Source organism: Eriocheir sinensis, unplaced genomic scaffold (genome assembly GCF_024679095.1).
Source record: "Eriocheir sinensis breed Jianghai 21 unplaced genomic scaffold, ASM2467909v1 Scaffold237, whole genome shotgun sequence".
In the NCBI taxonomy this organism is placed as follows: domain Eukaryota; kingdom Metazoa; phylum Arthropoda; class Malacostraca; order Decapoda; family Varunidae; genus Eriocheir; species Eriocheir sinensis.
This window is the reverse complement of record NW_026111540.1, coordinates 422141-449313: the sequence shown is the minus strand read 5'-3', so window position 1 is coordinate 449313 and position 27173 is coordinate 422141.

Here is a 27173-nt window from a genome sequence, read left to right as displayed (position 1 = left end):
ACTGAGGGCCAGTTTTACAGTCCAATACAGCAAGTTTGTATGCTCACTAAACAAACATACAGTAGGACCAAAAAAATTACTTGTATCTCTAAAGTGTTTGGCGGTGATAAAAAAAAAGAGGGAATTTTAGGAAACTACACAGGAAAGTTTTATTGTTATCTAGTATTGCGTAGAAGTAACGGAGCATTGTGGTGAATATGGTTTGGTTTGGGAGCTTACAGTGATTGTGCTGGACTGTCGAGCTGCCCATGAGTGTAGGTCTCGGGAAATGGGTCTCGTATGGCGTATGCTGTTTTTCTTCTTCACTTCGCTTTCTTCTTTGCTGTATTTATTCGTCTAGTCTGATCGTAATTATAACTGATGTGTTTTTCATCCTTTTGGGAGACTGTAGACCGTGACTGACAGAAGAGGTGAAGGGAATGAGTCGTTACTAATAAGATCACGATTATAATGTTTTTATCTCTCTCTACACTGTTCTTTGCTGTCACGTTCCATTCTAGTTTGATGATGACTATGGTCATTTTTTATCCTGTTTCAATGCATACCTGACCTCTTTTGAATTTTGTATCGGTAGTTTTTATAATCGTCCTTTCTTGTAAAACGCCTAAATTGTCTGTGTCTGTTTCTCAGCTCATCTGTTTGTCTGAATATTTGTCTGTCTGTCTGTCTCTCACCCTCACACACATGCACACACACCCGCCTTCCTGACGGGCCGAGGCAAGGTGGTGTGGATGGAGTCCTCGAGCGCACAGCGTTTCTTGATTCCCGAGCGTCGCGGCGGGCGGTGGCGAGGTGTGTTGTCGTGGCGGCATTGAGGGATGGAACACCCGGGCAATGCACCGCCGGCCTCGCGTCGCCCAGTGGAACTCTGTCGCCGAGGACATATTGCATGCACGCCACACACACACACGATTCCCAGATTATGTTTTGTATTCCTAGGTTTTTCGTCGCCTTTTCTTGCTTCACATTTTTCTCGATTCATCTTCATTTTTCTCTGGTTCTTTTTTTAATTCCTCTGTTTGTTGGTTGCGTGTTTCCTAGAAAGTGTTTTAGGCAGGTAATGCAGGTGTAAGGCTTCTTTCGAAGGCATATTTTTATGATCTAAACATTTGATGCTAACCATACATACACCTGTGTGTGTGTGTGTGTGTGTGTGTGTGTGTGTGTGTGTGTGTACATGTGTAACGTTGTGTGGTCTCGTTGCAGGTGATTCCCGCCCACACGTGACATGATGGCCCAGGGAGCGGGCCTGCGGACGCTGCTGGCCCCGCCGTCTCCCGCACGCCACGCCCCGGACAGGCCACTTCTCAGCCGGCGGCCGCGGCCACCCCCGTGTCTCTTCCTTCTGGTGCTTCTGCTGGGGCTGCCGTGGCTGTGCTGGAGCGCCGCCGCGGCAGCCAGCCCGAAGTCTCTCAGGTTCCTGAGGGACTGGTACAATGTTAGCATCTACGAGAACTCGCTGCCCAGGACGCACGTGTCCGGGAAGGAGCTCATGGGCGTGCCCCTCGAGAACCTGCCGCCCACCACCCACGTCACGTACACTATAGCTGACGGGGACACGCACGGCTTCTTCACGGCCGAGTCGGAGGTGGTTGGCGGCGTCGTGGTGCTGCACGTAAGGACAAAAACAGGGTTGCGGGACGTGCTGAACCGTGAGCGGCGGGAGCGGTACAACTTAGTGGTGGAGGCGCAGGCCCGCAGTGCCGTCCGCCGCGGTGCGCCCCTCAAGGCCAGGGTCAACGTGACGGTGCGGGTACTAGATACGAACGATAACTTACCGTTGTTTTTTCCCACGTCATACCAGGTGAGTGTGGGCGAGGACGCGTCGCTCCACACGCCGCTCCTCTCCGTGACGGCCCACGACGCCAACGACGGCATCAACGGCCAGGTCTACTACCTGCTGCAGGACCACAGGTCAAACCTGTTCGCCGTTCACCCGACCAATGGCGTCCTGAGCATAACACGCCTACTCTCCCACACCTATGGGCGGCCACACAGGATAACAGTCCTCGCCCAGGACCGCGGGCCGCAGCCACCTAACACGCGGGCCTCCGCCGCGGCGCGAGCCACAGTGGAGGTCCAGGTGTACCAAGTCAACATCCACGCGCCAAGAATCTCGGTGCAGCATCTGTCCCACGTGGTCGAGCACGCCCACACCCACATATACGCCATCATCAAGGTGGACGACGAGGACGAAGGCGAGAGTGGCCGCGTGGACCAGGTGGTCATCGTGGCCGGGGACCCCGACAGGCTCTTCAGCGTCACACAGGTCCACGACAAGGAGTACAATCTTGTGGTGCTCAAGCTGCTGGACCGCGAGCTGGCGCCAGAAGGCTACAACCTAACCATCCAGGCCGTCGACTGCGGGACTCCCACGCGCAGGATGAGAGTCAGCGTCCACGTCAACATTACCGACGTCAACGACCACGCGCCAGTGTTTGCGCGGGAGCAGTACGAGGAGGCGGTGAACGAGGAGGCGCCGCCCCAAACCCCCGTCGTGCGGGTGGCCGCCTCGGACACAGACCAGGGCATCAACGGCAGAGTGGTATTCAGGATCGTGGCAGGGATTGAAGACGAAAAATTCTCTATAAACCCTCGCACAGGCCTAATATCAACGGCTGACTGGCTGGACCATGAGCTGACGGCCTACTACAGCTTGACGGTGGCGGCGGTGGACCAGGCCAGCAACGCCCTCGGGAAACAGTCCTCGGCCAAGGTTATAACTAGAATTCTTGACGCCAACGATAACGCGCCTCAGTTCAACACGCCCAACACGGAGGTGACGCTGGACGAGAATAAGCCAACGGGGTCTTACGTCACACGCATTTTCGCCACGCGGACGAGGGTCTGAACGCCCAGATAACGTACGAGTTGGTGTCGAATGTGGACGAGTTCACGGTTGACAGAACGACTGGCATTGTGTACATGCTGGGCGGCCTGGACCGTGAGCGGCGCGCCCGAACACCCGCAGTCTGCTCTGTTCCGGCTCATGGTGACGGTTCTGGACATCAACGACTGTCCGCCAGACTTCGGTGCCGCCCGCAGCCTCAGGGTTGACATCCCGGAGGACCTGCCGCTGGGCGCGGTGGTGGCGTCCCTGCAGGCCACCGACCCGGACCTAGGCATGGGCGGCCAGCTGACCTACAGCCTCGTCAGCGGCCACGAGTATGTTTTTCGCATCGACGAGAAAACCGGCGTCGTGTGCCTCGTCCAGCCGCTGGACTTTGAGGTGCGGCAGTCCTACAACGTGACGGTCCGGGCCCAGGACGGCGGCAATCCCGCCCTGAGCGCTAACGCCAGCCTCTTCGTCCAAGTCCACGACGTGGATGAAAACTTGGGTCCCCCGATGTTCCCCCAGCGCGTGCTGCGGGCCTGGGTCAAGGAGAACCTGCCCCCCCGGCGCTGAGGTCATCATGTTGGAGGCCCGGGACCCCGACATTGACTAGCTGCTGTACGCCATCACCGGCGGGGACGGCCAGGGGTACTTCTCCGTCGACACGCAAGGTGAGTACCCATTTCATGACTTGTGGTAGTTGTCAGCAACATTCCAACCTTTGTGGCTCACCGACAAGCCTATGCTATTTACAGAGTTGACATTCATGCGGTGAAAATAACTCCACTATGGATTTTATATGAATGATGATTGAATGCTTAGATAAAGATAAGAGTGTATGTAATAAGTGAAAGGGGAACGTTAAGAAGCCTGTAGTGTAGCTGCCGCCTCCCCGGCGTGCCCGCGCGGCCCCATGCTTGACCGTTCATGCTGGCCGGGGCCAAATCTTCCAGGCTCCGCGGCCCCTAAAGTTGTAATCCTCGAACTGAACCAAAACTCCTTACATACATCTTGCGTATTTATTTTAGCGGAAGTTGATATCTTCCTCGGATAAAATGGAGACTTTTGGCTTCGCTTTGGCTTCGCACCGCTTTCCCCAAAGAAGAATGAAAGGATCGTTTTCCCGTAAAAGGAAGAAATTCAATTAGTAGCCGTAATGGAACGGTGTTTAGAGACTCAGAGAAACCACGCGACGTACTTGGAGTAACGTAACAGCAGAGTAACGAACGATTCAGTAGAGATTTTGGAGTCGCAACATGTAAAATCAAGAAGGAAGTAGATAACGCAGATACATACACATAGATAAATAGATAGGTCGATAGATAGAGAAGGCGCGCAGCCAACAGTGAAGGGGATGGAGCGGCGTCGGGAGGGGAGGGCCGCAGCGAGGGAGGTGCAGCCGCTGTATCTATCTGGCACGTCTGAAGTTAAGGCGTCGCACCTCACACCATATGCACCGACCTTCATCACGGCCGTGTTTACCCAGCCCGCCGCGAGTGTTACGGCGGCGGGCGGTACTTTCAGGCGGCCAAGGAAGGGAAGAAAGAAGAACGGGAAGACAAACAGGACATTGGGGATACCGTCAGTGTATTACGCTAAGGAAGGGAAGACAGGGAGGAAAGTAGAACGGGAAGACAAACACAACTTTGTGGATACCGTCAGTGTATTACGCTAAGGAAGGGAGGACAGGGAGGAAAGGAGGACGGGAAGACAAACATAACATTGTGGATACCGTCAGTGTATTACGCCAAGGAAGGGAAGACGGAGGAAAGGAGAACGGGAAGACAAACACAACAGTAGAGTCCATTCCGTCAGTCCATTGCTTTTTGCTCGCCAAGGAAGGGAAGAAAGTAAGGAATGTAAAACGCGAAAACAAAAGTAACATCTAGAAAACCGTCAGTCCATTGCTTTTTGTCCGCCAAGGAAGGGAAGAAAGTCAGGAATGTAAAACGCGAAGACAAAAACAACATCTAGAAAACCGTCAGTCCATTGCTTTTTGCTCGTCAAGAAAGGGAAGACAGTAAAGAGAATGGAGTGTCAGAGCGCGAAGACAAACAAAGCATTAAAGAAACCGTCGTTGAAATGCCTCCTTCTACAGACACAGAAGAAGCAGTGACACTTAATCGTACAAACTATACTATTACGAAGAATATGAAAGGAAATATAGCGTTGATCTTTCCGTTATAGATTCAGAGCGAGGTTTTGACAGCATTTATTGTGTGTGATAGAAAACTTGTCTACCTAACATTTAGTATTCGAGGACATAGAATATTTTAGTTACAGATAAAATTACGCAATCATATGAGTGTTGCTACTTCAGTTTCGCAGTAACAATCGACAACAATGTGTGTGTATGTGTGTGTGTGTGTGTGTGTGTGTGTGTGTGTGTGTGTGTGTGTTCAAGCAAGGGGAGGCTGTCCGTGTTATTACCCTCGTTCCCTGTCTGAGTTCCTTCCAGTTTGTGACATTTTTCTCGTTCGTTAAGCGCAGCCTCGCCTGCTCCCCGACACACCGGCGTTAAAGTCGGCCTAGCGAGCTGTTGGATGCTGCTGCTTCTGCCCGGCCACACCAACCCACGCCTGTTCTGAGTCTCATGACCTTCTGGACCACATTCTCAAACGTTTAAGAACATACACTCCCACATTTGATAAGGCTTTCGTAAGGGTTGCGTTAGTGTCTCCATGGGTAGTTTTATTTGACTAGTAATAGACAGTAAATAAGATAGTAAATAAGATAGTAAATAAGTAAGGCTCATATTCTTAAACCTTCCGGGACTTACACACACTAACATTTGGTAAGGCTATCGTAGGGGTTGCATCAGTGTTTCCATGGGTAGTTTTATGAGCCTAGTGATAGTTGACAAGGCCTCTGCCACGCCACGCCTACGGTTCTGAGCCTCAAGACCTTCTGACCCATATTCTCAAACCTGTAGAGGGGGTTACACATCTATATTTGATAAGGTTATCGTAGGGGTTGTGTTAGTGTCTCCATAGGTAGTTTTGTGAGGCTAGTGATAACTTGACAAGGCTAGCTTCTGCCACGCCACGCTGCTATCCCGAGCCTCATGGGTAGGCGGTGCCTGAGTAGTAACGTGCTGGGCCCACATTCACCGCATGATGGACGTCGCGGGTTCGAATCCCTGCGCTATCACCTCGGATTTTTCAGTCACCGCCGAGTGGCTTAAAACTACCCACATGCTGTCCTGAAGACCACTCATCATCCCGGACTTTTGAGGAAACCGTCCAAGTGAATCAAGAAGGAGTTCCGGGGAGCAGCATGAGCCAAGAGAAGATGGCGCCATTATAAACACTTGCCTGCGCCATGACGGACTGGGGCTGACTGCCATCCAGGCCCCTCAAGAAAGCCTACCGGCGCTATAGGCGTTCACGTAAAAAAATAAAAAGACCTTATCTGAGACCCGTATACTCAGACACTTTCGGCTTTAACAAAAATATCTCCAAAGGCCACAAAGGAGATTAGTCGGGTTCTCATGAGTTGTTTTTCACATTCGAAGTGCAGAAGCCTTATTAAACTATCACTAGACTCATAAAAATACCCATGTAACTCGGCACAACCTCTATGAAAGCCTTGTCTAATGTGGGTGTGCAAGCCCCGAAGTGTTTGAGAATATGGGCCGATGTCCCTTACAGAGCAAAGGTCAACACCCGCCCGTTTTACTTTACTCATTAGGAATTGTTTTTGCTCCTCCCTTCTTCTTTTTATTCTTCTTCATACTTTACCTTCCACCATCTTGCGTACCACCACCACCACCACCACCATGACCATCCCAAACCACCACCACCACCACCACCACCATGACCATCCCAAACCACCACCACCACCACCACCATGACCATCCCAAACCACCACCACCACCACCATGACATCCCAAACCACCACCACCACCACCATGACCATCCCAAACCACCACCACCACCACCATGACCATCCCAAACCACCACCACCACCACCATGACCATCCCGAACCACCACCACTACCACCGCCATGACCATCCCAAACCACCACCACCACCACCACCATCACCATCCCAAACTACCACCGCTACCACCATCAATACTGCCATTACCACTACCACCATTATTCACGCTACCACCACCAATACTACTACCACCACTACCACCATCACCACCACCACATATACCAGGAATAATGTCACCACCACCGCCTCCCATATATCACGTGACCAGAACTCAGTAAGTCATAAGATTTAAATTCAGAAAAACCTCTCCAGTGAATGAATGGCTTGTCTTGCTTTAGAAAATATAGTGTTTCTCGTCTTTCATCCCTGCGGCTTCTGTTGAAAAAATGCAGAGAAAAATAAACTGCACGCTTTTATTATTATTATTATTATTATTATTATTATTATTATTATTATTATTATTATTATTATTATTATTATTATTTTTTGGGGTGAAAGAAATGTAAGACGTTTTGTTCGTAATATCTCATACATAGTCATCATCATCATTGTCATTATCGTCATTCTGTGTGTGTGGGGGGGGGGGGTGCGTGCGTGTAAGTGGAGCGTAAGAAAGCTACTGCTAACTTACTATTACTAGGCTCATCAAACTGCCCATGGAAATACTAACACAGCCTCTACGAAAGCCGTATCAAACGTGTGTGTGTGTGTGTGTGTGTGTGTGTGTGTGTGTGTGTGTGTGTGTGTGTGTGTGTGTGTGTGGAGGGGGGAATGAGGGTGATGGTGAGGGTGAGGGTGAAGATGAAGGTGAGGATGAAGGTAAAGATGAAGGTAAAGGAGAGAGAGAGAGAGAGAGAGAGAGAGAGAGAGAGAGAGAGAGAGAGAGAGAGTAATTATAGACTATAAGGAAGTGATAGACGAACTCCCTGAAAAGAAGAGCGTGTTTGTGGAAGTATTATCCATAATGGACATTGATCGCTCTCAATAACAGTGCCGTGGAGTGCAGATCTATTTAATGAGCTGCTAGCCCAGAGAAAATTGACGAAGAGTGGAGTGATCATTTAGACCCGTATTCTCAAACCTTTCTGCGCCCAATTACACATATTTGACAAGGCTTTCGCAGGCGTTTCGGGCATTTTCAGTTGCAGTTTAATGGCCATGGTGGTTGCTTAACTCTTCTTCTGTACCATGAATGTGAAAAAAAACTCATGAAAGCCCGATTAATTTCCATTTTGACCTTCGAAAATAGTTAAAGTGCGAGGTGGAAGCGTCTGAGAATACCGCCCTTAGCCACTAACGAGTCCGCCCGGGGCTGCTGGGACTCTCTCGAGACAAGGGCTGAAACAGAGGGTGGTCCCTCCTCACTTCACACTGCCTTGCCACCCCCTACCCCTCCCCCCCCCTCTCCTCACCCCTGACAACTCACCCACCTCGAGCAGCCAGCCACCCCCCAACCCCCTCCACCCACCGCCCGACACCAGCCACTGCCCGTCCACCCCTCACGCTCCGAGCAGCCAGACGCCCACCAATAACTGCCCCGCCCCCCCTTCTACCCCTTAATCAGTCACCACCAGCACCCACCAACCACCCCCACCGAAGCAATCCATCCCCCACCCAAAATCCCTCCCCTCCCAGCTCCCCCCACCAGAACAACATCCGCCCGCCATTCAGCCAACCCCCACCAGAGCACCACCACCAGGGCCTGAGCAGGCCTCACAGCTCTACCCAGACCACACATGGGGGACGCAGGCTGCCTCCCAAGAAGATAAAGAAAAGGAACCTGCCCGACAGGCTGAGACGCGACTACAACCCCCCCCCCCCTTACCTTCCCACCCCTCTCTCAGAAAGCGGGGTTATGTGAGAGGACAGCGGCGCGCCCACACGAAGTAGGTGCTCGCAGTGTCACCACCTTCGCCGCCGCCTGGGTTCTACACTCACCCACACCCTCATCTACAAGGCATAAACTTCTCGTCCCTTGGCAAAACAAAACGCCATCTAAAGGTCCGAATCTTCGAACATATAGGGAAGTCTGTCAGGACTACGCAACAGCTTATGAATCCTAGTTTTAGCGCGATTCGAAATCATTCTCACGAAATCGACCACCCCATACGGCCAGACTCATATTCCATCTTGGCACGGACACAACACGCAATGGACCTCCTTATAATTGAGTCTCTGTTAACATCGCAAGAGAGACCATCCCTAACAAAAACGGATTCGTCGTGCCAGCTCCTATGTTTTCAAGGTACACCACTATTTAGTTGTTTTATGTAATTTTTGTTTTTAGTGTTTTATTTTTAGTATTTTTTAGTGTTTTACTCTTTTCTTATTGTTTTGTTAGGTGTTTAATTTATTTTATGTACACTTTTTAGTCTTTTATTAGTTTCATGTTTTACCAACATATTTTACACCATTTTTACATGTTTTCTCGTTCTTAACTCATCATAGTTATGCCTGATGATGGAGTAAGTCTCTCCGAAACGTTGCATGAATAAAAAGATGTTCTACTCCGTGCTGGCGCTGTTATTTATTATAAGACTCCGCTTCCCGAAGGATGTATCTGTGGCTGATATATATATATATATATATATATATATATATATATATATATATATATATATATATATATATATATATATATATGTATATATATATGTATATATATATATATATATATATATATATATATATATATTTATATATATATATATATATATATATATATATATATATATATATATATATATATATATAAAACATGTGAGATAGGTAAAAGCGAGAGGTGCGTGATCCCCTTTGAGCGTGAAATACAAGGTAGAAAGGGACAGGGACTGAATATGCGAAGGGGAGTAATGTGGCGAGTGAGAGATTACTCTGAAAGGATTATATGGAGCGGGACGAGAGGAGGGTGAGCGAAGTGTTGAGGAGAGGAAGGGAGAGGCTAGATTATTTGTTTAGCGGCACTAGCGCGGGCTGGACGCATAGAGGAGGAGGGAAAGGACTGAATTGGCGATGCTTAAAATGGGTAGATGTTTGTAAAAGCGAATTATAAAAGGAACAGGCAGAAGATAGGATAGAGAAAGATTAGCATAGAAACAGAAGCTTTTGAAATGGGTTATACATAGAGGAGGAGGGAAAGGACGGGATGAGCAATGCTGGAAATGGGTAGATGTGTGTAAAAGCTAATTATAAAAAGAATAGGCAGAAGATACGATAGAGAAAGATCAGAATAGAAACAGAAGCTTTTGAAATGAGATATACATAGAGGAGGAGGGAAAGGACGGGATGGATAATGCTGAATAGAGTTAGATGTGTATAAAAACGACTTATCAAAAGAATACCCAGAAAAAAAGATAAATAAATATAAATTGAAAGCAGATATAGATTTTGGTGGAGTTTTGAGTGGGTAGAAACAGAAACTTTTGGAATGCTGTACCAAAGAAACGTAGTAGATGAAGACTAAAAGGTAGAGAAAGGTCAGAGTAGAAGTAAACTGAGAGCAGATAAAGATTTTGGATGACTGTTGAGTAAATAGAAACAGACGCTTTTATAATGGGACATACATAGAGAAGGAGGGAATGGACGGGATGGATAATGCTGAAGGGGTTAGATGTGTGTATAAAAGGAATCACCAAAAGAATGGGCAAGAAAAAGATAGAGGATGGTCAAAGTAGAAGCATTTTTGAGAGTAGATTTTCGTGGAGTTTAGGGTGAATAGAAACATAAGCTTTTGAAATGAGATACCAAAGAAATAGAATCATACCGAAGAAATAGACCAAATAAACCAAAGAAAACCAAAAAACCAAATAAATAGACCAAACCAAAGGAAACCAAAGAAATAGACCAAACCATAGACTCCGTATCCTTGACGGGTGTCGAGAGGGCTTTGCCGCAACAGCTAGCTGGATAGGCGAGCAACACTCGCGCATAGTCGGTTAGTAATAAACACCCAGTGCTTCAAGTAAGTAGTACCCCGCGCTACCCTCCCTTGCTGTCGCTGATATTGTTTTATTGTTTCTTGCTTCTAATTCAGCAGTTCCTAACCTGGGGGTCGTGATCTCCCTGGAACGAGGTGAGATGTTTTGAAGAATATTGGATGTTATTCGTATGGTGTAAGGTTTTCTGCATGTTATACCGTATCTACAACTTCTGTGATAGATTAAAAGTGAAAAGAGTTTTACAATCTGTAATAACTTGCTAATAATATTACCCAATTAATTAGTCAAGACAAATACATTATAATTTTACTGTGTACACTAGCTTATAATTTTGCATTTAGTTAAACAGGCTATTATTTTGCATTCATGAATTATTATTTAGCATTTAGGAATAATATGCTATTAATTTGAATTAAGAATATAAGAACATAAGAACGTAAGGAGTCTGCAAGAAGCCGGTTGGCCTATACAAGGCAGCTCCTGTATACTCAACCCCACCTTACCTCACCATCCATGGCTTTATCTAACCTCTTCTTGAATGTATCTACGGTATTGGCACCCACAACATGGCTCCCAAGTCTGTTCCATTCGTCCACCACTCTATTGGTGAACCAATTCTTGCCTATGTCTTTGTTGTATCTGAATTTGTCTAACTTAAAGCCATTGGTACGCCTCCTACCTGGCTCTTTCACTCTCAAAATTTTATTGACATCCCCTTTATTAAAGCCCTTCATCCATTTATAGATTTCGATCAAGTCTCCTCGCAAACTTCGCCTTTCTAGAGAGTGTAGATTTAACTGCTTCAGCCTGTCTTCATAAGGTAAGTTTCTCACCCCCTGAATCATCTTTGTCATTCTCCTCTATACAGATTCTAACATCTTGATATCCATTCTATAATAGGGGGACCAGAACTGAACTGCATAATCAAGATGAGGTCGAACTAGTGCTAAGTAGAGTTTGAGGATGACTTCAGCATACTAGGCTATTATTTTCCATTTAGGAACACCAAGCAATCATTTTGCATTTACGAATACAAAGCTATATTTTGCATTTAGGATACTAGGCTATTATTTTGCATTTACGAGTACAAAGCTATTATTTTGCATTTAGGATACTAGGCTATTAATTTGCATTTAGGAAAGTAGTAGGCTATTATGCATTTAGGAATACTAAAATATTATTTTGCATTTAGGAATACTAAGCTATTATTTTGCATTTAGGATAAGGGTGACCAGACGTCCCTGGTTGCCAGGGACAGTCCCCGTTTTCAGTGACCTGTCCCCGGCAACCGCTGTCCCCGGAAATGTCCCCGGTTTTCACTGTGATTGAAAGATCCGAAATTCGAATAAAGGAAGAAAAAAAAAAATGTTGACCAAATTATACGTTTAGTTGCGCATCGTACTACTCGCACTGTACAGTGTACAGTGTATATAACTATGGAAATGATAAACAGCTTTGCACGGCATAATTTGCGAGACTGCCTTCCATAAACATACAAATTGTTAATCAATTGAATTTTTCTTCACTTCCTTTGCAATTTAGGATAAATAGGGTGAGATAAACTTTTGAATGCTGCTTTATGAATGGTAAGCGCAGTGTCCCCGTTTTAGTTTTTCAATGACAAAAACACTACATGTTTTGGAAGTTTTTACGCCTCTAAACCGAAAATTTCCCCGGATTTTGTCTCAGAAATCTGGTCACCTTAATTTAGGAGTCTAGGCTATTATTTTGCATTTAGGAATCTAGGCTGTTATTTTGCATTTAGGAATCTAGGCTATTGTTTTGCATTTAGGAATCTAGGCTATGTTTTTGCATTTAGGAATACTAAACTATTATTTTCCATTTAGGAATACTAGGCTATTATTTTGCATTTAAGAATACTAAGCGATTCTTTTGCATTTATGAAACTATATAGGCTATTATTTTGTATTTAGGAATACTAAGCTATTATTATGCATTTCAGAAAAGTAGGCTATTATTTTGTAGTAACTTTTTTTTTTCTTAAGAGAAATAATTCTCTCTCTCTCTCTCTCTCTCTCTCTCTCTCTCTCTCTCTCTCTCTCTCTCTCTCTCTCTCTCTCTCCACTTCAGGAATTCCACCTACAACACTGGTTTCCTCACACCCTTAAAAAAAATACCACTATCTCTATAAATTCTTCGTGGACTTGAGTCAGTAATGTATTACAGATAGCTATTGAGAACTGGAGTCTAATATAAGTGACAGGGAGCATGAAACTGGATAAGAGGTATGGATAATAAGTGAAAAAAAAAAAAGGATATCTATAAATGCACTCATTGCAAAAGAAATCGGTCTGGAGATGCATGAGGCTAATATTTTTAGTATGACTCTCTCTCTCTCTCTCTCTCTCTCTCTCTCTCTCTCTCTCTCTCTCTCTCTCTCTCTCTCAAGCAAGAGTGGCTTTAAAAAGCAGAAACTGAGCGGGCAGAAGAGATGTTATAGTGTTGTGTTTTAGCGGTGCTTAAGTTTTTTTGTATATCTTATTGATACTAAAACGAGCTCAAATGAAAATGTGACTTTATGGGTCCATGCGCATTACCAGTGAAAAAAACGAAAGAAGGAGCATTTTAAGAGGTATACTCAATAGAAATAGAGGTATATCAATAGAAAATGTCAACACCTTGCTTCTTCTAATTCTTCCCGTGACTTCTGGCATCTAACCAAAAATTTATCCTCCAATTTCACTTCTTCCTTTTTCCGTCCTCTCCTTAACCCTGATGGCGGCATCCGTCTCATCTGTCTCTAAGGCTGAACTCTTCGCTCAAACTTTCTGTAAGAACACGAGTATATTACTACAGGGCGAGTATGAGTAGAAATGTCTGCGTAATGGGGGACTTTAATTATAGGAATATAGACTGGGAAGACCTAGTGGGTGACCTGGAAGCCGAGGACTTTCTTGAAGTTATACAAGATAATTTCCTTAAGCAGGTAGTTACTGAGCCTACCAGAGGAGATAACATATTAGACTTAGTCCTAACCAATAATGGGAACTTGCTACGTGAGTTGGAGGTGGGCGGAGAGTTAGGAAATAGTGACCACAGAACGGTTCGTTTTAGCTTAGACGGGGCGGTAACCCGCGAACCAAACCCAGTGTTAGTGCCAGATTTCAGAAGAGCAAATTACGAGGGGCTTCGAAGACATCTTGAAGGGGTAAACTGGGATAATCTAGGGATTCATTAGGGCCAGAACTGCGGATTGGAGAGCCAGGAGAACCAGGTAGAAATGTCTTACAGTAACTTAGTTAGAGTAATAGTAGAGGGGCAAGGACAGCATATACCACAGCGAACACTTAGAAAAGAAAACAATGATCCTAAGTGGATGACTCGTGGACTAAAACACGAGATTGGGTTAAAGAAGGGAATTTATCAGAAAATAAAGAATGGGGAAACACATCTCAGGGGCCGGTACGTCGAACTATCTAGATTAGTTAAGAAAAACACCAGGATAGCAAAAAGGAACTATGAGATCAAAGTAGCAAATGAGGCGAAAAGTAATCCTAAGGGCTTCTTTCAGATGTATAGAACAAAAACACAGGAGAAGATTGGACCGCTGAAAACAAACACAGGGGAGCTAGTAGAAAATTACGAAAATATGAGCACATTGTTGAACGACTACTTCCTTTCAATATTCACACAGGAGGATCGAACGACTATACCGGAAAGAGTTCAGGTGTACGAGGGCGGGGATGGCGATATATTGAGGGATATAATCATTACCAGGCAAGTAGTTCAGGATGAGATAGATAAGCTTAAGAAGAACAAGTCGCCAGGGCCTGACGGGATATTTCCGAGGGTATTAAAGGAATTAGGTGATGTACTCAGTGACCCACTAGCCGACATCTTTAAGATGTCGGTAAATACTGGCTATGTGCCGAGCCTATGGAAAGTAGCTAATGTGAAGCCGATTTTTAAAAAGGGGGACAGGTCAGTTGCTTCAAACTATCGCCCAATTTGCTTAACATTGGTTATAGGTAAGATGTTGGAGTCCATAATAGCCAGGAACATTCGGGAGCATTTAGAGAAACATAGCTTAATTCACGACTCGCAGCATGGGTTCACAAAAGGTAGGTCATGCCTCACCAATCTCTTGTCCTTCTACAATAAAGTATTTGAGGCGGTTGACAGAGATGAAAATTATGATGTAATCTATCTTGATTTTAGTAAAGCGTTTGACAAAGTTCCTCACCAACGACTGTTGCTTAAATTATAGGCTCACGGAGTAGAGGGTAAAGTTTTGAACTGGGTCAAGGCGTGGCTTAGCAATAGGAAGCAAAGAGTGCAAATCAATGGTAAAAGATCTGACTGGGGATGTGTTACGAGTGGGGTCCCACAAGGTTCGGTATTAAGTCCACTTTTGTTTATTATTTATATCAATGACTTAGATACAGGAATTAGTAGTGATGTTAGTAAATTTGCAGATGATACCAAGATCGGTAGAGTAATTGAGTCGGATCAGGACGCTAGTATTCTCCAAGGTGAACTCAACAGATTGTATGACTGGGCGGATAAATGGCAGATGGAGTTCAATGTAGGGAAGTGCAGTATTCTGAGTGTAGGTAGGAACAACCCCTCACATAACTATTGCTTAAATGACACTCTCATAAGCAGGTCTGGGTTCGAGAGGGATTTAGGGGTCTTAGTGAGCTCTGATCTCCGTCCAAGGGCACAATGCATTCAAGCTAAAAATCGAGCTAATAGGGTACTGGGTTTTATTTCAAGGAGCGTAAGCAACAGAAGCCCCGAAGTCTTCCTCAAACTATATTTTGCATTAGTTAGACCTCATCTTGACTATGCGGTTCAGTTCTGGTCACCTTACTATAGAATGGATATCAAAATGTTAGAATCGGTGCAGAGGAGGATGACTAAGATGATTCAGGGGTTGAGAAACTTGCCATACGAGGAAAGACTCAAACAGTTAAACTTGCGTTCTCTAGAAAGGCGAAGGGTGCGTGGAGACATGATCGAGGTTTATAAATGGATGAAGGGCTTTAATAAGGGAGACATTCATAAGGTTTTGTTGGTAAGAGAACCGGGTAGGACACGAAGTAATGGGTTAAAACTGGATAAATTCAGATTCAACAGGGACATAGGCAAAAATTGGTTTACTAACAGGGTGGTGGATGAGTGGAATAGGCTTAGCAGTCAGGTGGTGAGTGCCAATACAATTGTCACATTCAAAAATAGACTAGATAAATTCATGGACAGCGATATTAGGTGGGGTTAGATACACGGGAGCTTAGGGTCAAAGGAGCTGCCTTGTACAGGCCTACCGGCCTCTTGTAGACTCCTGCGTTCTTATGTTCTTATGTTAACTCCACCTTGGACGATTTTGGGCATATTCCTTCTACTCATCCCCCCTCTGACTCCTTTATGCCTGTTATTAAGATTCTTCCAAATTATGTTTTCTATGCCCTCTCTGGCCTCAACTCTCAGAAGGCTTATGGACCTGATGGAGTGCCTCCTATTGTCCTTAAAAGCTGTGCTTCCGTGCTAACACACTGCCTGGTCAAACTCTTTCGTCTCTGCCTATCAATATCTACCTTTCCTTCCTGCTGGAAGTATGCCTTTGTAAAGCCTGTGCCTAAAAAGGGTGACCGTTCCAATCCCTCAAACTACCGCCCTATAGCTTTACTTTCCTGTCTATCTAAAGCTTTTGAATCAATCCATAACCGGAAGATTCAAAAGCACCTTTCCACTTCTAACCTTCTATCTGATCGCCAGTATGGGTTCCGCAAGGGGCGCTCTACTGGCGATCTTCTTGCTCTCTTAACTGACTCTTGGTCATCCTCTCTTAGCCGTTTCGGTGAAACTTTCTCAGTTGCGCTAGACATATCGAAAGCCTTCGATAGAGTCTGGCACAAGTCTTTGCTTTCTAAACTGCCCTCTTTCGGATTCTATCCCTCTCTCTGTTCCTTTATCTCCAGTTTCCTTTCCGGCCGTTCTATCTCTGCGGTGGTAGACGGTCACTGTTCTTCCCCTAAACCTATCAACAGTGGTGTTCCACAGGGCTCTGTCCTATTACCCATTTTCTTCCTGTTATTCATCAATGATCTTCTTTCCATAAACTGTCCTGTCCACGCATACGCCGACGACTCCACTCTGCATTATTCAACTTCTTTCAATAGAAGACCCTCTCAACAGGAAGTACACGACTCCAGACTGGAGGCTGCAGAACGCTTAACCTCAGACCTTGCTATCATTTCCGATTGGGGCAGAAAGAACCTTGTGTCCCTCAATACCTCAAAAACTCAATTTCTCCACCTATCAACTCGACACAATCTTCCAAACACCTATCCCCTATTCTTCGACAACACTCAACTATCACCATCTTCAACATTAAACATCCTCGGTCTATCCTTAACTCAAAATCTCAACTGGAAACTTCACATCTCCTCTCTCGCTAAATCAGCTTCCTCGAGGTTGGGCGTTTTGTATCGTCTCCGCCAGTTCTTCTCCCCCGCGCAGTTGCTATCCATATACAGGGGCCTTGTCCGCCGCCCTCGTATGGAGAATGCAAGAGTTAACCAGCATCTTCACTCTTTCATCCCTCACGCTGGTAAGCTCTGGAACAATCTTCCTTCATCTGTATTTCCTCCTGCCTGCGACTTGAACTCTTTCAAGAGGAGGGTATCAGGACACCTCTCCTCCCGAAATTGACCTCTCTTTCGGCCACCTCTTATGATTCTTTTTTAGGAGCAGCGAGTAGCGGGCTTTTTTTTTATTATTGTTTCCTTTTTTTGTGCCCTTGAGCTGCCTCCTTTGTTGTAAAAAAAAAAAAATACTGCAAAATAAAAATAAAGAGGGACCATTTTAAGAGGAATACTGGAAAAAACGAAAGAAGGAGCATTTTAAGAGGAAAACTGAAAAAAAAACGAAAGAGGGAGCGTTTTAAGAGGAATACTGGAAAATGGAAAAAAAGAATTTTAAGAGGATTACTGTAAAAATGAAAGAGGGAACATTTTAAGAGGAATACTGGAAAAAACGAAGAGAGCATTTGAAGAGGAATACTGGAAAATCGAATGAAGGAACATTTTAAGAATAAAACTGAAAAAGTGACAGAAGGGGGATTTTAAAAGGAATACTGGAAAAATGATAGAAGGAGCATTTTAAGAGGAATACTGGACAAATGAAAGAAGGAGCATTTTAAGAGGAATACTGGACAAATTAAGTAGATGTATATTAACAGGAGAAAATGAGATGAAAGGGTGAAGTTAAGAGTAAGTGTGACCAGGAAGAGTTGTGGAAGAGGAATGTTGTTGCGTGACTGAGGAACAAAGCAACCCACGCTGAGGCAATAGTGACGCTGAGGGGAATTTATGTGAACGGACGCAGAGATGAGACTCGCATGTCGACGGGAATACATGTGGCGTAAAAAGAGATAGAGGAGACGAGAACAGTAGCTAGTCGAAGGGTACTGATATCACACATCCGTTGTTCTCCTATGGTTGGGGCAATGGTCAATATTGTTTGACGCTTCTGCCTTTCATATCAACTATTTCCAAAGGCCAAAAAGGAGATCAGTCGGGTTTTTATGAGTGGTATTTTAGGTTCACGGTAGAGAGGAAGGGTCAACCTACCACCAGGGCCATAAAACTACATACCCCTGGAAATTGCCAAAACTCCTACGAAAGCCTTATCAAGTATGTGTGCTTGGGCGGCGAAGTGTTTTATAATTCGACCCTGTGTAAGCGAGGAAGAAATAACGTTGTAATTAAAGCAAATCTTTGGGCCAGTTTAGATAATGGACGATGAGACAGAGTTTAGAAATAGCAACATTAACCTTCCCACCACATGTTTAGCTCTAGTGTTGCTCCAATAAAGACAGACACACAATCAATACAAGAACAAGACATATATTAGCCTGAGCATGGACTCTGTGAGTGTTGAGATATAGCAACATTCTCCTTCCCACCTCATCTCTATCTCCATGTGTCGCTCTAGTTAAGACAGACACACAATCAATGCTGGATCAAGACATATATTAACCCTCCACTGTGCCTGGTGGAGCTACTTTCTCACGCACTCTGCGCCCAAAATTAGTCATTTATCCATTTGCCAGATTAGCTTCCCGGCAACAAGATGCGGGAAGGATTTTCGCCCCGATATTAGGGTGGCCGACGCTCCCGCACGGCCGCTCCGGGATACAAGGTCTTGCGGCGAGGCTCGGCCGGGGATTCGCAAGGGGCTCAGGCGAACACAAGTGATTTGCAGCCGCGGAATGTTTACAGGCAGCGCTTCGATGACTTCAGCGCCACAATACACAATGCAGTGGTCGGTTGCGATTCTAACTTGTTGACTTTGAGACTGGCTAAAGACACACACACACACACACACACACACACACACACACACACACACACACACACACACACACACACACAGAGAAAGATAAACAGACACGACAGATACACACACACAAAAAAAAAAAATAATAACAATAATTCAGTATAAAGCCCGCTAATCACTGCCCCTATAAAAAAGAGTATAGAAGAGTATCCAAGCAAGAGGTCAATTTCTGGAGAAGAGGTGTCTTGAATCCTAACCGCTAATCACACACACGCACACACACACACACACACACACATATATATATATATATATATATATATATATATATATATATATATATATATATATATATATATATATATATATCTATATCTATATATATATATATATATATATATATATATATATATATATATATATATATATATATATATATATATATATAAGTTTATTTACGTCGGTATGCAGATATGGATGTTGATATTACATGAACCTTAAAGTAACTTAACTAAACTTAATCTTTAAAAACTAGATTAACATAAACATTAACACACATTTTCTTTTCATATGCTTCTGCCCTCGAGCTGCTTCATTTGCTGTCCCATCTTTAGTTCCTATATTTCCTGGATTGGTTTGCTTACGTTTACTCTCCTATTAGAAAAATACAGTTTATTTTACTTTTAGCAATTTTTTTTCTTCCATAGACTTTGCTAACACAGTCTTTTGTTTTCATTGTTTCCTTTCCTTTGTTTCCTGGATTAGTTAGCTGACTTGTACTCTCTCATTAGAAAGATACCGTTTACTTTTAGCTCTATTTTTCTTCCATACACAAAGCTTACACAGACTTTTATATCCCTATCTTTTCCTTTGTTTCCTTCAATGTTAGCCCCACCGGGTGACGATCGCAATCCAACCTCCTCAAGAATAAAGTAAGTTCTCGGCGTGTCTGAGAGTAAACACACACACGGCCTTTCCACACTCCAGGCAGCTGACACGCGGGATGCAGCGGAGTCACGGGGGACGCAGCCGCCAAGAACACGTGTATGCTCGCCTCCCTTTACGCCGAGACGTTTGCTCCCGTTATGTTTTTGTGTTATTTGCAACACTTGCAGAAAAGCTATAACACGACGCACTTTTGCTCGTCTCTTTGTTTCGTGCATTTTTTCTTTGTGCATATAGAATCGTCGACTATGTGGCTGAATTGTACTTTCTTATTAGCAAGATATTTTTCCCTTTCCTTTCCCAAAAGTAGGATATAGTTTGATTTTAAGGACATAAGGAGACCATAAAAGGCCAGACGGGCTACACAAGGCAGCTCCTGAAGATGGGCTGCTCACCAAATTTCCTTCCCCTCCATAAATGCATCTAGTCTCCATTCAAGGTTCCATTTGTGTTTGCCTCTCTTTTTTTTTTTTTTCTTTTTTTTTACAACAAAGGAGGCAGCTCAAGGGCACACACAAAAAAGAAAACAATAATAAAAAAAAAGCCCGCTACTTGCTGCTCCTAAAAAAGAAACAAAAGAGGTGGCCGAAAGCAAGGTCAAATACGAGAGGAGAGATGTCCTGATACCCTCCTCTCGAAAGAGTTCAAGTCGTAGGCAGGAGGTAATACAGATGAAGGAAGATTGTTCCAGAGTTTACCAGCGTGAGGGATGAAAGAGTGAAGATGCTGGTTAACTCTTGCATAAGGGGTTTGGACAGTATAGGGATGAGCATGAGTAGAAAGTCGAGTGCAGCGGGGCCGCGGGAGGGGGGGAGGCATGCAGTTAGCAAGTTCAGAAGAGCAGTCAGCGTGGATATATCGATAGAAGATAGAAAGAGAGGCAACATTGCAACGGAATTTAAGAGGTAGAAGACTATCAGTAGGAGGAGGAGAGCTGATGAGACGAAGAGCCTTAGCCTCCACTCTGTCCAGAAGAGCTGTGTGAGTGGAGCCCCCCCACACATGAGATGCATACTCCATATGAGGGCGGACAAGGCCCTGTGGACAAGCTACTGTGCGGGGGAGAAGAACTGGCGGAGACGGTACAGAACGCCCAACCTCGAGGAAGCTGATTTAGTAAGAGATGAGATATGAAGTTTCCAGTTGACATTTTGAGTTAAGGATAGACCGAGGATGTTTAGTGTTGAGGAAGGTGATAGCTGGGTGTTGTCAAAGAATAGGGGATAGTTGTTTGGAAGATTGTGTCGAATGGATAGGTGGAGAAACTGTGTTTTTGAGGCATTGAAGGACACCAGGTTCCTCTTATTTTTGCAGCGATATATTTTTTTTCTTTTACCATTTTACTCCTCATTTTACTAGTAACTTTTTAATGACAGAGAAACCTGACCCGAAGTTACAAGCTCTCACCGAGGACTATGAGGGGTGGGTAGAGAGAAAATGAACAGTGACGTCAAGGACAACGGTAACTGCCATGAAAGGAGTTGTAGCAGTCTTCAAAGGGTGCCTCCTCCTCCTCCTACGCTGCATGACCAACCAAGAGGTATTTACTTACCTTACTAATCCCACAATGGCTTCTGCCCCTAATCACCCGCTAACAGCAACAGCAGTTAGGCCTTTCGCAGGGTAGCAAGGGAGGCAGATTGTTCGGCCAGGGACTTCTTGTTTCAAAGTGATATTGTCATGGACATTTCATTCGTGTCAAATCCGGGAGAATAAATATCTCTCAGCCGCTTGAAGGTCAATCCCGGGAACGGGGGCACGACCCTCATAAACAGGAGCGCGTTCACAGGACGGAAGGATTATGATGCGTTTCGATCACTTTTTCTTGAAACATTCGGGGAAGGGCCTTGACGGAGGGAGGCATGTTGATGGTGGAGGGGCGAGGCTCTAGCGACTCCTCCCACAGGATGATGCGATACATCACGTCCCTGCCCCGCGCCGTCAGTCACGACTCCCTCACCGCTAGGTTAAGCAACGGCTGCCTCACCGTCACAGAGAAGCCTGGTACACAGCAGCTGGAGGGCCAGGCCAGGCCGCTACACATCGAAGTGCAGCAGAAGCAGGAGAGAGAATCTGAAGCGAAGGAACACAAGGAAACTGGAAAGATGGAGAAACCATTTCTGTAGCTAATGCTAGATTATTCCTAGAGTTCCTTGTGTACATGATTGTCCTTAAAGTTCCTCTTCGAAGGAGTGCAGTATCCCTTGACTACAGCCCCACTGGCAACCTACACGGTTTTATCAGCCAACTTTTATGACATTTAATGTAATTTTGGGTCCTTTTTGAAGCTTCGTTTGCCGTCGACACGTTCGTCAGGGAGGGGGGCCTTCGCGACCCTCTGACCTAAACCTTTTTGGGTGTCACAACGGTAATCAAACATTCCTTGGTGTGTTCTTGTATCCGTGGTTTAGGCAGAGTCAGATAAATAGGTGGTTGGAAATTTGAGCTTTACGATCTTTTTTTTTTTGCACAGAATGGTGCATAGTGATCGTCTCCAAAGACTAGCGCCGGCTTGAGGTTCAGCCTGACGCTGCTTTATGTATCTTTCCACCACACGACTATAACCTGCATCCTCGCATATACTAATTTATGTTTGGTTCCTAAGCTTTTGCCTGCATCTTTTTAATGCGAGAAGGGGAGTGCTTGAGTAATACTTTTCACTCTAACCCACTATTTTCTTTTATTGCTGAGTTGATGCAAGGCAGTCAGTCTTCTTAATTTAATTGGTGCCGTAATAATCGAGGGTGTAGACTAACATAGGGATAGGTACAATTTAACCTTGAACCTCATGTGCTTCTGCTTAAAACATACTTTTTCTCTGCACTGACAGACTTAACTTAACTTGAGCAGATGCTGTCCCTAACTTTTATTGTAACCAGCGTGTGAATACCTGTAAGCTTTGGAAGTAAGCAGACAAGTCTTACTTACCCTTTGCTTGACATACCACTGTTACCCGCTACGGGAATTATTTTTGGCGTCACAGATGTCAGTCATCCACGTTCGTTACGATCGAGGGATAGGTGGAAATTTGTCTTTAATTTGATGTTTATTAATGCTGGAATTACTTTAATCAATTATGCTGGAATTATATATTTAAGTGAGATTTGTTACAACAGTGATTTCACAACTTGGTGACATGATTTTCTTTTATAGTACTGTAGACCTTAAAAACGGAGTATTAGGAGTTAGTGGTGCTGACTGCCGATGCTTCTAAGGTTCTCCAGACTTGTCCTTGTTATCACATTGTAACTATTAGGAGACTCTTCGGATAACATTACCTCTTTTGACACAACCTTATCTATTGTTGTAAACCCCACCCGTCTCGAAGGCATGCCGAGGGTAACGACACTGGCAATTAATTGTCACGCAACGGATGCGTGTTTCTCTGCGACAGTTTTGTGTCCAGGTGTGACTCGAAGGTTCAGTGTGTAGCAGATCTTCTTCAAGGATTGTCCCTTTTTATTTTTACTAGTCCAAATAGCTCCATTACCATGTATCCTAATGACAGTTTAGTCAATTTAATTTTTCTAGGATGTATCATGTAAATAATTTTTCGAGCTAATATTTTGTTTTCTCGGAATAGTACTCAGTTTACATGTCCACGACTCTAGCCCTGTTTACCTCGCCCATTTCTTGTTACTTCCATGATTATTTTTATTATCATTGGCATTTCCCGATGTTGTATCGTTAGGCGGGCTCTGACTTGTATATATTTTTTTTTAATGCAACCATAACAGGATCTCGTTTAACTAGTACACATTGTGCGACTGTAACATGGGTAGGTACACTGCTTTTAAAGGTCGGATGAGTCGCGAGGTCGCAACTTTTATAGAACCGAGCGATGTAATGTGTATATTATAATGTACATGTGAATGTATGACTGTACGTGTGGCGACACCCGGTCGGTGTCGCGCAACAGGATGTCTAACAACACGTCGTGCTTTTGGCCGTGGGAAGCTGTGATGAACTGACACTAGGATCAGCAAATGATGACTTTCATCAGCCGTCATCAACCGGAACCCACACCCTTCCGGACGAACTACAAGCAAATAAAACGGGCGAACAACGCGGAGAAGCGAGAGAAGACGGGTGACGGGCAGGCGAGCGGTACCCCGCCGCCTCGTGCCCTGCAGCGGTGTGGCTGTCTCTGATTTCGTGCGACTTGCTCACGTAAACTGTAAACTTTGTATACAACTTAATATAGTTAAAATACATTTGGTATTTGTATTAACCTGAGAGAGAGAACTAAAGTGAACTTATAACGGCTACCGCTCGGCCAACTAAAAGGCTATTGTGTTATCTCACCTTACTACAATCAACTTGTGAATGCAGGCAACGGTACACCGGACCTGACGTGAGATAGCAGTTCGCGCCGTAAACATTACACTTATTAAATATAACACTTAACACAAACCACGTTAAAAATGACGATTAAAAACTACTAACATGCTGGTTAACTCTTGCATAAGGGGTTTGGACAGTATAGGGATGAAGCCCCGTGTAATTTGTATCACAAGGCCCCGCTGAAAAATGTCACTCCCGGAGCCACTTTGATGACACGTTTTGGCTCTCTCCTCTCTTTATGTTCCGCACTTTTAGCCGTTTTCCATTCATTAACGTGAAGCCAAATGTTCTTTTAGAGGCGTCAGTAAAAAGCGTATTCAGTATTGATCACAAGGCCTTACCGATGAAATACTGTCACTGCAGCATATGCCCTCAACCTTTCTTTCATGTCTTATGCTACTCAGTGAAGCAGTTACGTTAATATTACCGTTATGCCATTTAAGGTTTCCTCTGGCACCCATAGCTCATCTTTTTCAGTAACATTCTTTCAATGCAATACCTATGAAGCCCTTGCAGTATATATAGACCACGTGTACAGCCAGATCAAAGAGATTAAAATCCACCGTTCAGCTGTACATCAAGACGTATAGACTGATATTTTAAATTCGTTTGCTGTTTGTTATTTGCGAGAACTGACCGACTGACCTGCCCACAGTCTGTCCATCACCGCGGCTCCCCCTTTAGTGTTTGCTTGCCATGAGTGATGTTTTGAATGATCTAGTGACGAGAGGAAAACAACGATGGCTTTACTTGTTTAGTAATGATAGAGTAAGTGTTTTAAAGTGTGACTCAGGAGAGTACTTTTCAGCGTATTGTGACTATAGTAAGTTAAAATAGGTTTGACGTTTCCGTAGAGTTTTTTGGTACTAATCGTTTCAACACACACAAACAAAAACACACACACACACACACACACACACACACACACATGCACGTAATCACGCACGCACGCACACATGCACGCACGCACGCACGCACGCACGCACGCACACACACACACACAAACGCACGCACACACACATGCACGCACGCACGCACGCACCCGCACACACACACACACACACACACACACACACACACACACACACACACACACACACACACACACACACGTACCGGGAAATTTACTCAGAGGCCATCCGGAAAAGGAAACGTCAGTAGAAGTGCAGGAAGGGCAAGGAGGAGGAGGAGGAGGAAGTATGAAGGAGATGGAGCATGAAGATGAGCTAAGGAGGTTGGAGAGGAAAGGAAAAGTATAGAGAGGAAGCTTGTGATGGCGGAGACGTGCTGAGAATGGAAAAAGAGTGGGAAATTAAAGGGAAAATAATCAATAATAATAATAATAATAATAATAATAATAATAATAATAATAACAATAATATGGATTTTATTTTTGAATGATTTGTAAGGATGGTTTCAGATTTTTCTCAATGAAGTCGTTGGGCGCGCAAGAGAAATATTGTGTATGTCTGTTTATTCACTCTAGTTTCTCTTTCCATTTTTCGCTCGGCTTCTGAACCGTTCTTCGTTGTTTGTTCCCTTCCTGTCTGAGCAAAATAACGTGTAGCTACGTTATATATTTATCAATTTTTCTTTCTTTCTTCATTCGTCGCTCCAAACACTCAACCCCTAAATTTTGCTTCCGCCCTCTTTCTTTCTTTTTTTTTTTTCATTCTTCCTTATAAATCCCTCACATTCGGGCTGGGGCCAACTACTAGGCCCCACCAAGAAAGCCTATGGGCGCGATAAGGGTAAACGTTAAAAATCAATAAAATAGAAATCCGTGTTTCCTCTTTCCGTCCGTGGTAAAATAAGTACCTTTCGGTGAAGGTCGCTATAGCAGCTTTTAAAGACGCACTTGGGACATTACCTGCGCACGTCTGCCGCGAACTAAACCCATTCAGCAAGTGACCGATTGTGAAGCCAGAAGAGCGATTGATAGAGACCTGAAGTTTTTTTTTCTCTCTTTTTTAGATTTCCAGTCCGAGAGATCTTAAGTGAATAGGATGTTGGTAAAAGGAGTGAATAGGTACTCCTGCTCCACTTTTTTAATTGGGTTCGTCGGAATTTGAGCCGCGTCAAATATTTCTTGAAGACCATAACGAGAATGTTGATGAACGTGAAGTCTACCAGCGAGTCTTGAATATTCTTAGCGCGAGGGGAAGGAAGGAAAGAAGGGTGAGAGGGAGGGAGGGAGGGGACTCGATCTCTCATGCACCTCGCTCGTAATTTTGCTTTCTCTGCATATTTTTCACGAGAGGTTTTTCATAGAGTTTAGTTATTTGCTCTGTTTTTGTTGTTTGTCTGTTTGGGGGTCGAAAAAATGCGTTCGTACCTTCATATTGCGTTTAAAAAATATGGATAGAAAGACAGCCATAGACAGATAGCCCGATAAAAGATAGATAAATGTAAATAGGTTGATTCAAAAGTATATAAGTGCTTACACATAGATAGATAGATAAACAGAAGAATATTTCGAGTGTTATAGAAACTGATTAGCGAATATATGATGATACATAAAAAAGAAAATAGATAAAGATAAGCGGGTGAATAAATAGAGAAAGATAGATAGATAGATAGATAGACGAATCGATAGATAGACATTTCGACTGACGTATAAACGGATTAACAAATAAATGATGATAGTAAATAAATAAAATAAAATATAATAATGAAAAAAGTAAAATAATGAAAAATGAAAAATAAGAGAGAGAGAGAGAGAGAGGTAAATTATGAGAATGGAGGAGCCTCGAAAATTTATGGAGGCTTTTTTTGACATAAGTAAGTCCGCCTCTCTCCTGCACTTTTCCGAAAGGCTATTACGAAGGGAATCAGGCTCTTCTTTTATAACGAAGGAAGGAACTGTTT